We start from the raw sequence: 12,578 nt of genomic DNA on the forward strand, positions 1-12,578 counted from the left end.
CCCACGTTGTAGCATGGATACGTACTAGCTAGACTAACAAAAAGAAAAGAAAAGAAAAAAAAAAAAAGAGAATGTACGAGTATACATAACAATACAAAGGTGGACTAGAACACTGCAGCCAACAGTGTAACGAGGAAGCAACAATGGCTAATGCTTCTCTGCTGTTGGCTTTATTCACAGAAGAAAGGTGAAGCTGTTTTCTCGTCCCACGTTGTAGCATGGATACGTACTAGCTAGACTAACAAAAAGAAAAGAAAAGAAAAAAAAAAGAACAGAAAAATACAAGTATATAAGACAAACCGTCCAAGTTAAAAATTAACGTGTGGGACAATATAGGACAGTTTGCTTCGTGGATTATTGATTATTCAATTAGTTGAATCAAAGTTTATGAGATTAGACAATTTTCCCCCACTTTTTTTAATGAAATTTGATTAAACAATACCATTGGTCTTGATCATTTTTAGTTCCCAAATATATAAAGCAAAAAAGTGTTCTATACGTTAATTAATGTAATTAGTACTTTTGGGACTGCATGTAATTGCATACTAATAAATTTAAAGCTTTGGACACTTATGTTTACGTTACACTGAATAAAAAAAATGACTGCAGAATTATCGGGAAAAAAAAGTTATTCATTAATTATTTATTGAACTAACCTTTATTTTTATTTTTTTTTAATTTAATTAGTTTCATAGCACTTTTGAATTTGTGTACTCTCTATTAGTTCCAAGTCTTATCTGTACTCTCAAATATATAATACATACAATACTCCATAAATTGTGAGAGTGACAATTCATTCAAACCTATAGTGTGTATTTGGTAGTAGAAAGGAACTGATTAATGGCAGAGGAGAAAGGAAACGAAATAGGATTGGGACTAGTAGGATTTGCATGTGGAGTTGGGGTTTTAGGGATGGAGACAAGTGATAATTCAAAGGGTTCCCAATTTTTTTTGAGGAATTAAGATCAATAACAAGAGGTAAGACCTCGTGAGACAAGGAGGAAATTAAGAGTCACATAAGAAGTTGATCTTGACGAGTCCAAGAAAGGAAGGCATGAGTAATGAGTTGGGGCTCAAGTGTTGTCCACAAAAATTGTGGAGGGAGGGCATAGGTTAGATCCATCAACGAAGTTGAGAAGGCCTTGACCTTCAAGGTATAGGATGAGTTGAGTTTTTGTCAATGAGCTTGATGGATAAAAAATGATGAGCAATATTCGCCAGAGAACATGGGCAATATGATTAGGGAAGTTTAGATTAGGTTGTCAATAAAAAAATATTGTAAGATAGTTTGTAAGTCTAACATTTTCAGTTGGCTTACATCATGACCAAATGCGTCTCTTCTTTGAGGTTAATATTCCTACAAGAGAAGTTGAAGCTTTCCTCATGAGGCCCTTCAACAATTGAGAGGACGTATTGAACTATCCTTGTCATTTGTATTTAATTTCTTAGCACTTTTGAATTTTTGTACACTTTATTTGTTCCAATACGTATTTCATAGTACTCTCAAATATATAAATATAATACATACATTACTCTATAAAGTGAGAGTGTGACTCTTTGTAGTTCAATTACTTTTATTTATTAGCTTGTAACAATGACTCAAAATTCTTATAATATATCCATCAAGATTTATTCTATGATGCATTTGAAGTGGAAAAAAAGAATTTGAATTTCAGATGTCTTTGTTGGATCACTAAGAAATGTCACTTAATTTAGAAGTCATTGGCAATTCCGCCAAGGTTTTCAATACCATTAACAGAGATTTTCAAAAAGTCTTTTTGTTTTATAACTTTTTTTTTGTGTTGCGGGAGGGGGGGGGGGGGGGGGGGGGGGTGGGGGGCGGGGCGTGCTGGATACAACATTTTAAAATCTTTTATCTCCAAAGTGTTTCTATACTTTACAAGACCTATCTTTTGGTCAAAATAAACAATAAAAATAAATCTGAAGGAAGTATAAAATGCCCTCCTCTCAAAGTGATATGAGAAAACAGAAAACTTGAAAATCATGACCCAACATTTTCTACTTATACATGCTTCCCCCCCCCCCCCCCCCCCACAACAAAAAAATCAATTTTAATCGAGTTTCATGTTCTAAAAACCATTTCATTTTTTTTTTTTTAGTTTCAATGGTGTCCCAAAAGACACAGTAAATACAAAATGATCCAACTACCTAGAAACTAGGTGAAACTACTTTTTAAACAATGTAACACAAGCATTCCATTATTCCTAACCAAAAAACAATTGACCTAATTATATTTAATTTGGAACTCCTGTCATGCATCTGAGCAACACTGCAACGGTACCCAACGAAAGCAGAAGCTGTAGGGCTTACAGGTTACATGTTAAAACTTAAAAGAAAGGGTAAAGATTTGGTTGCAAAAAAGAATACTTATTGAGAGTCCTAAATTATTTATTTATTTTTTTGGTAAGAGAGAGTCCCAAATTAACCCACTTGAATACTCACTCATGTTTGATATCTCTGAAAAAAAAAAAAAAAAAAAGGGGTATGGAGATACAAAGTGGAAGGAAGCCTTATAGATGGGGGCCAGAAGACCCCACAAAGAGAAAGAAAGAAAAAGAAAGTAGAAAACAGCTTTATAGGGAATATGGAGGCGAGTTGGATGATTGAACTGAAGTAAAGTTACATTCTTCTTTCATTGAATTTTCATTATTCAAAAGACATATATGCACATACAGATTCCGGTTATTATAATGCCCACAGAGCATTCGTTAATCATCAATTTTTGTCAATTTAAAAAAAAAAATTAAAAAAACTGTCAAAAATTTAATCATTTTTTTATTTTCTCATAAAAATTTTTTTAAAATAATTTACTAACGTATGTTTTAAAAGCATACAAAAAGTAAAATTCACATATATATTATATATATGTTAGTTTTGATGATTCCTTTTAAGAAAAATGAAAAAGAGAAAAGAAGAAAAAGGCAAAGGGTATGAATGAGTATGACAGGACTTATAGATCGGCTGGGGTTTGCGGTGAAAGTGGAGCTAGGTGGTGGGAATAATAATAAGAATAATGGATTACAAGATAGTTCATAATCATGGGGGAAGCATATTCACTTTCCTCTTTGTCATCACTTTCTAGGGCATGATTAGAAAAAAGTTCATCAATCTTCTCTCCCTCCCCCTAAAGAAAAAGCATTTTTTTCCCTTCTCTTACTACCACTCCAATTTGTCCAATTAATATAACACCAAAACAAAAGTCTTGCTTCCCAAGGCTTCTACAATACCAAATAGAATATATGAATAGGAGAAAAAGTTCATGGTTAATATTATTAATTATTATAAACTAGGTTAATTGATTGGTCCATGTATATATATTATTTGTCTTTGTTCAAGCCCATGAATTTTGACGAAGGCACTACCTTAAAAATTTTAGTTTTTTAAGTGCGGGCCATAGAGATATGGCTAGGTAATTGATAAACTCATCACCTATAGCTTAGAGTGGACCCTCACTATCTGATTTAAAACATTTTAATTAGTTACAGTAAAAGTAAAATTAAATTCTCCAAAGTTTTGTTAAATTACGGTGCTCCCTCCTTTTTGAATTAGACAACAATAATTTTTTTTTTTAATTTGTCAAAATATTATACACCAAACATATCCACAAATATCAAAAATTCTGTAACTCAACTGATATATATATATATATATATATTTTTGTGTGTGTTACCAATAGAAACGTGCAATGTCCAAATCTTTCTACCCAACACTTAATTTAAAAATTAATATCTCACACACTAATTTTGGGTAAATGGATTAATGAAATTTCCTTTTCAAATAAAAAAATATTATTATTGATTGGTCAAAACGTGTAACATGTTATTTTTGTCTTAAGAAATGCAAGCTATGAAATTTATGCTTAGTAACCATTGAGCTAATCAATAGGGGCTTGTTTCTTAAAATAATAATAATAATTGTAGGGTCACAATTTATAGCCCACGCCCTAAGGATATGGGATATAGGCCTAATAAGCCCAGTACAACAAATTTGTAGAGAGTGGGTGAAAGAGCTAGGCTTCTGGTGGATTGAACAACGGCTAGTAAGGATTTCAAAAATGAACAAGCATGAAACACACGTAAAACTCAATGAACTGGTTGTCTGAGGAGGTGAATTATAAAAATGAACCAATAGAACTAAATACTAATACAGATTTAAATACCATAGTTGTTCTTTTCTGATTTTTTCTGATCCCCCTCTCATGGGAGGTCTTTTACATTATATAGTTCCTTCCAGACTATCCTGGTTGTACACTTGCAAATCATCTAAGCCTTCACTTGAATGCATGTCCCATCACACATCTTCTTTGGCTCTCTGTGAATCGTGGTAGTTGAAACTGCACTGTTCAGGAGTCCTCTCCACATAAATGCGGCCAGAAAAGTTGCTGCAGTGCATTTTAATACGGTGGTAGCAGTTTTTCCTTTAGATATTTCTGAGCTCCTATCGCTTTTGTACATGCCTGTGGTTCATCCTTATCGTTAGAACTTCCTGGAAGGTCAACTAAATTGCCCAAACACAGGTTTGATTGATATTCATCGTATCCGAGAAGGAGTTACTTCTCAGACTATATTCATCCATTCTTTCCTTATTTGATTTTCAACTTTGGGGTCTCTCCCAATCATTTACTCCTCTTCGGACATGTCTGCGACCTCGGATAAGGCCCAAGGCCCAATATACAAATTTGGGCTCTTAGCCCCACAATAATAATAATAATAATAATCAATAGGGGCTTATATTATTCAAGAAAATTTGCTACCAACCGGTTTGACAATTGCACTTATCTCTCATGAACTCATTGTTCATCATTCAGTAATTAAGTTTTGGTTTTTTGTTATATTAAAAGTAAACTCAAAGTTTTTGAAGCAGCCTACTTCTTGTAAGAGAGGGCATAATTTTTTTAAATTAGAAAAAATAGAAAATAAGGATAACAACACTTATGAAAAAAAAAACAGACATTTTATTTAATTTGTTATAAGTAACTCGTTAAAATCATTTCAAAGCATTGATTTTTAGTGCATTGAGGGTGACTAATCAATAATAATTTTCAATTCAAAGGATATTGATCAATTTGAAATAAGAAGGAATATCATGTGTGGGGCCAGAAAATCGGGTAGCCTTGGCCCACTCCAAGCTACGCCCAAATGGCCCACGCCGAGGATGCATAATGGGTCTGAGGACGAAAGCGCGAAGACCAACTCCCGAGGATCATATCCGAGGATGACCCTGTCCTCGGGCGTCCGAGACCTCGGAAAAACACGAGGACCACCCCACCAAAGAACTCCTTGAATATCCAAGGAGGAGAGGGCCCAGTGCCACGCGTCGGCGACAGGAGCACGGCGAAGGAGCAAGCCTTAGGTGAGCTGTCACCTCCGCATTGAATGCGCTCACCTAACCCCCCTAGCCGCATTAATGGGAATGTAACCCCTTGGCAAGGCAACATCGATCATTGTGAGCTACTTGAGTACGGATAAGACCTCTGATGGGACGGGGGGACAGAGCGGAGGCCAATGGATGATCAACAGAAGGAAGGAGAAGATAAGGGAAAAAGGAACGATATAAGAGCGGGGATCATTGAAGGGAGGGGAGAAGGAAAAGAAGAGAGGAGAAGTGTTAGTTTCAGGGAGAGTGGTCTCCTCGGACGAGTGCCGAGGAGCTACCCTCAGTTGTAAACTGGGCTCACTCCCCTTTAATAAAAAAGAAGTGATTTGTATTCCGTGGCTAGTCTGTTAGGGCCTAAACCTTCGATCCACTCTCTAAAAATGTATTGTTGGGGAACCTTTACAAAATGAGTCCCTACATCATGTAATTAAATATATATATATATATATATATAAAAACCTTAAGGGAGATCATGTAATTTTTTAATGTAGATGATGCTAGAAATTATTTGAATGCGACATAAATGCATCTCACTTAACCAAATGTTATGATACCTTTCATTATGTTAAGGGCCTTTGATTATAATGACCGACCTACATAAGTTTTGTGAAATTGAATTTAAAAGTGAGCTCAGTAGTCAGTAGAGTATGACTCGGGCTTGACTTTAATTAATTACAGCCCAGTCCAGTTTATTGGTCTAAAAGCCCAGTCTAGTAAGTGCTTGCTTTCACTTTGATTTTCTCTGTTAATTTCAATCTCTACAATGATCTCATGGGCCACTCCAGTATTGGGCTCAAGTCCTCGTAGCTCACAGCAGATCAAGGTCTGCCTAGAGCCCAAGAGGGCTGGTTGAAATTTTATTTATTTATTATATTATTTATTTATTTATTTATTTTTGTTGAGAGACAAGGGTAGATTGAACTTGAATTTTCATTTTAAAGTTGGTAGATAAATACGTATTTAAGAACATTATGATGAAATTACATTAAACTATAGAGGATCCTAATCCGTAATTTTATAATTGAGCTAAATTCTCATAGTAATTGAACTAAATTCTCAGATAAAATATTCTTCAAAAAAAAAAATCTCATATAGAAAGTTAGAACAAATTCTCATAAATCAAACTTGAATTTAATTTGATCACGATGATTTCCCCCTCAAAAAAAAAATTGACCATGATTGTGTAAATTACTGCTAATTAATTAGATTGGTCATTAGTTGAGTCAATAAAAGTCAACCAAATGTTCGGTTTGTATATCACCAAAAGATTTATCTAACCAATTATTTATTTTTTTATGAGATAAATATTTGGATGGATAATTCAAGAGACCTAATCTCATCTGCAATTAGGTCTAAAAATATAAAAAATTAAAACCACACACACTAATTTTGAGTCAATGGATTAATGAAAATTTCTTGTCAAATAAAAAATAGGCAAAGAACTTATTTTCGTCCATACATTTTCATGCGATTCCCACTTTGATCCCTATATATTTTTTTTCCCCACCAATTTTAGTTCCTATCCAGGAAAACACGTCTTGTTTTAGTCCTTTCCGTTAATGCCCTAACAGCCCCATCCTACATGACAGACGGAACTATTAAAATAATAATAATAATTTTATTTTGGCATTAAAAAATGCCACGTCAACATTTAAATTAAAAAATTAATTTATTAATTTTAACTAAATAAAAAATTTAAAAAAATTAAAAACCAAAAATCACATGAATTGAGATCTAAGTGTGTCTTGAACAAGAACAATAAGAACACAAACCTAGAAATTAAAATCTCAAAATTAAAAATCTCAAAATCACCATTTTCTCAAACCCAGCAAAATCATCAAATCCTAAAACCCCAAAGTACCAAATCAATCCAAAAATACAATACAACCAATCCAAACAAAAAAAATCTCAAACTCAGAAAAAACCCATCTCAAGCAATTTGAACCAAGCAAACCCACCTCAAGCAACGTTCAACGTTATGGGTTTGTGTGTGTGTGTGTGTGTGTGTGTGTGTGTGTGGGTTTTGATGGCTTTTGTTGTCGAAGAAAACAAAAAAAATAAAAGTTTACAAAACCGTGTGATTTGGTTTTTAGGGTTTGAATTCGAAATCCAATGGCAAGGTGGTCGATGCTTGCTGATGGGTCTACTTTAGATTGCGTCAAAACCCCAAAAAAGAAGCTAAAGCAAAATGATTTCTGGGTCGATCTAAAATCGGGTTCCAATGGATCCGATATCCAACTAGATTCTGATAAGTTTCGATGCAAGTTCGAAGGGTTTCTTCTACATTTTGGCAAGGAGATCTGCGGTCGAGAATGTTTTCAGCCTATACCTCCAATGCTTGGAGATGGGCAGCATATGGATTTGCTTAGGCTTTTGTTTGCTCTGAGAGAGAATGGTGGGTGCAATGTTGTTTCTAAAGAGGAGTTGTAGGATTTGGTGGCATCAGAATCGAGGTTGTTGGGTCTGAATTTGTGCTCGACTTTGAAATTGATTTACATCAAGTATTTAGATCTGCTAGAGAGATGGTTGAAAAGGATTTTTGATGATAAGGAGCATTTGATGGAGATTCAGGATGAGATTAAAGATTTTTTAGCCAAGGTTCTGGATCAAAAGAAGAAGAGGAAGGATAAGGATTATCCGAATTTGGAATTAGAGTTTAAGGAGGTGAAGTCATGTGCTCAAGCAACGTTGAACATTCGTTGTTGAGAGGGGTTTGCTGGTTCAACTTGCTTGAGATGGATTTTTCTGAGTTTAAGATTTTTTTTTGTTTGGATTTGTTGTGTTGTATTTTTGGATTGATTTGGTACTTTGGAGCTTTAGGATTTGATGATTTTGTTGGGTTTGAGAAAATGGTGATTTTGAGATTTTTAATTTTTGGATTTTAATTTCTGGGTTTGTGTTCTTATTGTTCTTTTTCAAGACACACTTAAATCTCAATTCATATGATTTGTGGTTTTTAATTTTGTTTTTAATTTTTTTTTAATTTAGATGCTAACGTGGCATTTTTTAATGCAAAAATAAAATTTATTATTATTATTTTAATAGTTCCGTCTGCCATGCAGGACAGGGCCGTTAGGGCACTGACAGAAAGGACTAAAACGAGATGCATTTTTTAGGATAGGGACTAAAAGCGGTGGAAAAAAAAAGATAGGGACCAAAAAGGGAATCACGTGAAAATGTAGGGACGAAAATGGATTTTTCACCTAAAATTTATGCTTCGTAACCATTGTACTAATCAATAGGGCCTTATATTATTCAAGAAAAAATTACTATTAGCCAGTTTGACTATTGCACTTCTCTCACGAACTCATTGTTCTTCATTCAATATCCAAGTTTTTTGGTTATTTTTTTTATTAATATTAAACTCAAAGTTTTTGAAGCGCTCTACTTTTTGTAAGTGAGAACATAATTAGAAAAATCAGAAAATAGCACACATTTTTCTTTAATTTTTTATAAGTAACTCATTAAAATAATTTAAAAGCATTGATTTTTAGTGCTTTGAGGGTGACTAATCTATACTATCTATAAGATAATTTCTCTCTTTAAACTAGACTCTTATGTGGTTCAAAAATACTTTCATTAATGAAGGTCTTAGAAATAAGGTTATAAATATCAAATAACAAATTGTATTTTGAATTAAAAAATAGAACTCCTAATGTAAGAACCAGATTTGAGTTCCTAGTCCAAAAGGTGGATGAAATTAGGCCCAAAAAGCCCAAAACAATGAATTTGTAGAGAGTGAACTGGAAAACTGGGTTTTTGTTAATCAAACAACAAATAAGGTAGTTCTTGATGACAAAAGAGTGAAGATAAATAAGTTTAACTGAAGAAAAATTGTCCTCGGCAAAGTCTGAGGAGACTGGTTCTTATATATTACTTTTAAGTTTGATTATAAGTTTGGTTCTTGATTGCTACAGTATTTCTCTCTTGATTTTTGGATCCCACATTTCTCAGGGATCCCTTACATTATATATCTCCCTTTCAATCTTGGTCCTCCATTTGTTGATCATTCAAGCCACTACTTGAGTGCTTGTCCCATCGAACACCCTTTTTGACCCTCTGTGAGTTGGGATAACCAAGGCAGTACTGTTCAAGGGTCTTTTCCACATAAATGCGGCCAGAAAAGTTAGTTGCAGAACATTCAATGCGGTGGCAGCAGTTTTTCCTTAGATGTTTCTAATCTTCCATCCTTCCTATACGTTTATAACACACGTCCCTATCAGTAGAATTTCCTGAAAGGTCACTTTAAATGACAGGATAAACATCTGATATGTGTTTTGCTTATCCGAGGAGATAGTCCCACTCGGATCACCTTTCCTAGCCTTTCCGTCTGCATCTTATTCATGGGATTCTGAGTTTAACACCCTCACCACTATTTATCCGTTCTCAGACTAACCAACATCCTCGACCAAGGCCCAAGGCCCAATATATAATTTTAGGCCCTTATCCCTACACCTAAAATTTAGGATTTTTTTTTTCCTTCACGTTCATATTTTTATTCACTAAAATTTAGCCATTTTTTTTATTCCTTTTTCATCTGAATAAATGTAAAACACCCCCAATTTAAAAAATTAAAAGTTAAGAGAACTCCTCAAATTTAGCCTTCTTTCCCCTCACTTTAATTTTATTTTTCCTACCTAAACTTTTCTCTATATCGCTACACCACTTTCAAACACAAGTTCAAAAAATAAAATCAATTCATGCAGCAAAGCTCTGGAGTTTGCTGTTGACATTGGATTCTCTGAACTGGTTCTCGAAGGAGATAATGTGCAGGTGATGAATGCAATCAAGTCCAGCAATGCAAACTTCTCTCGACTGGGCCATGTCTTTGAAGATATCTAGGTGCTTATCTCTGGACTAAGCTGGGCTGAGGTAGAATGGTTCAAACAGAGTGCAAATTCAGTTGCTCATAACTTAGCACATTATGCAAAAAACATTTTAGATGATGTAATTTGGTTGGAAGATTCTCCGCCACCAGTTTTGGAAGCATTTTATCATGATTCTCTATCTATATATGAATGAAGTATCGTTCTGTTTTAAAAAAATAAAAACAAAAAATATTACATTTTTTTGCATATCTTTAAAGTTTATCCTTTTTATTTGTTTGAAAAAAAAAATCCAAATTATAATATATACAAATTATTAATTTTTACCAAAATAATAGAAGAGCCTCTAAGCACACGTAACGCACATACTTAAAGGCTAGTGTATAATAATTTTCAATCCAAAGGATATTGATCAATTTGAAATAAGAAGGAATATCATGTAATTTCAAAAAACCTTAAGGGAGATCATATATATATATATATATATTGTAGGGGTAGAAACCCAAATTTATGTCTTGGGCCTAGGGCCCTATTTGAAGACTGAAGTGTGTCCGAAGAGAAGTAAATGATTGAGAAGGATCCCAGGTGGGATAAATGTGCATGGAAATGATCAAAGAATATAGTCCGAAGAGTGTGTCCTCCTCGAATATGAAGCATATCGATCAAGCAAGTACCTAGGAGGTTTGAGTGACTTTTCTCGCAATTCCAATGATAAGGATGAACCTCAGGCACGTATAAAGATGATAAGAACAAAGAAATATCTAAAGGAAAAGCTGCTACCACCGCATTAAATGTACTGCAGCAACTTTTCTGGCCGCATTAATGTGAAGAAGACCCCTGAACAGTGCAGTCTTAACTACCACCACTCATGGAGAACCGGCGAAGATACCTTATGGGATATATACTCAAGTGAACGTTTAGATGAAGAACAAGTGGACGATTAGGATAGTCTAGAAGAAAACTATATAAGTGTAAAAGTCTTCTTATAGGAGGGGGGATCAGAAAAAAGAAAAGAGAAGAAGAAGAAAAGAAAGAGTCACTGTAGCTCTAAGAATTGTATTAGCTTTTCAAATACTAATTTATCTCTTCGGACATCAGTTTATTTGAATTTCGAGTGTGTTTTTATACTTGTTCATCCTTTAAAACTTGTATTAGACGTTACTTAAATCACTATCAGTTTAGCTCTTTCACCCACTCTCTACAAATTCATTGTGTTGGGCTTGTTGGGCTCATATCCCATATGTTTTGGGCTTGGGCTACAACTTGGGACCCTACATATATATATATATATATATTTATGTAGATGATGCTAGAAAATTTTATATATTTATTAAAATGTGACATAAATGCATATCACTTAACAAAATATTATGAATGAGAATACCTTTCATCATGTTTAGGGGTTTTGATTGTAATGACTGACCTGCATTAGTTTTGTGAAATTGAATTGAATTGTGAGTTCAGTAGAGCATGACTCGGGATTGACTTCGCTTAATTACAGCCCAGCCCAGATTATTGGGCTAAAAGCCTAGTGATCCAATCTAGTAAGTTATTAGCTCCAGTTTTATTTTCTCCGCTAATTTAACTCTATAAAGATGTCTTGGGCCACTCCAGTATTGGACTACAAGTCCTCGTAGCCCACAGCGGATCAAGGTTTGCCTAGAGCCCAAGAGGGCAAATTGAACTTGAATTAAACTATAGAGGATCCTAATCCATAATTTTATATGTTTATAAAATTTTGGATCCACAGTAATTAGTTATCATTAAAAAAAAAAAAATTCTAGGACAAAATTATCGTTTTCCAAAATGGAAGTCAGACTATCATATTCATAGTTCTTGAGCTAAATCATCTCCTTTTTTTTTTTTTTTTTTCTTTTTTGATAGAAAGTTAGAATAAATTCTCATAAATCAAAACTTGATTTTAACTTGACCTTGATTGCGTAAATTACTGCTAATTAATTAGATTGGTCCACAGATGAGTCAATAAACGCCAACCAAATGTTTGGTTTATATTGGTTCACCAAAAGATTTATCATGACTTCTTTTTGAGCAAAAGATTTATCTTGACTTCAGCACACATATGATACCCCTATGGGTAGAGATAAAGTCATAAAACTGATTTTTTTTTTTTTTTTTCAAGAGATATATAGTTGGATGGATAATTCAAGAGAGACCTAATCTCATCTTCAAATACTGACATCATTATTGAAGCCTAACCACTTCAAAATATCATAGGATCGTCAATATGGATCCCTTTCTGGTCCAATGTACATAGTGCTAAAGAAGATCCTGCTTTTGCCAAACCAAACCAAAAGAGAGTTATATAGCACCATTTGGTCTATCTAACGGAAAGAG

Source organism: Quercus suber, unplaced genomic scaffold (assembly GCF_002906115.3).
Source record: "Quercus suber isolate HL8 unplaced genomic scaffold, Cork oak 2.0 scaffold_361, whole genome shotgun sequence".
NCBI classification, from domain to species: Eukaryota; Viridiplantae; Streptophyta; class Magnoliopsida; order Fagales; family Fagaceae; genus Quercus; species Quercus suber.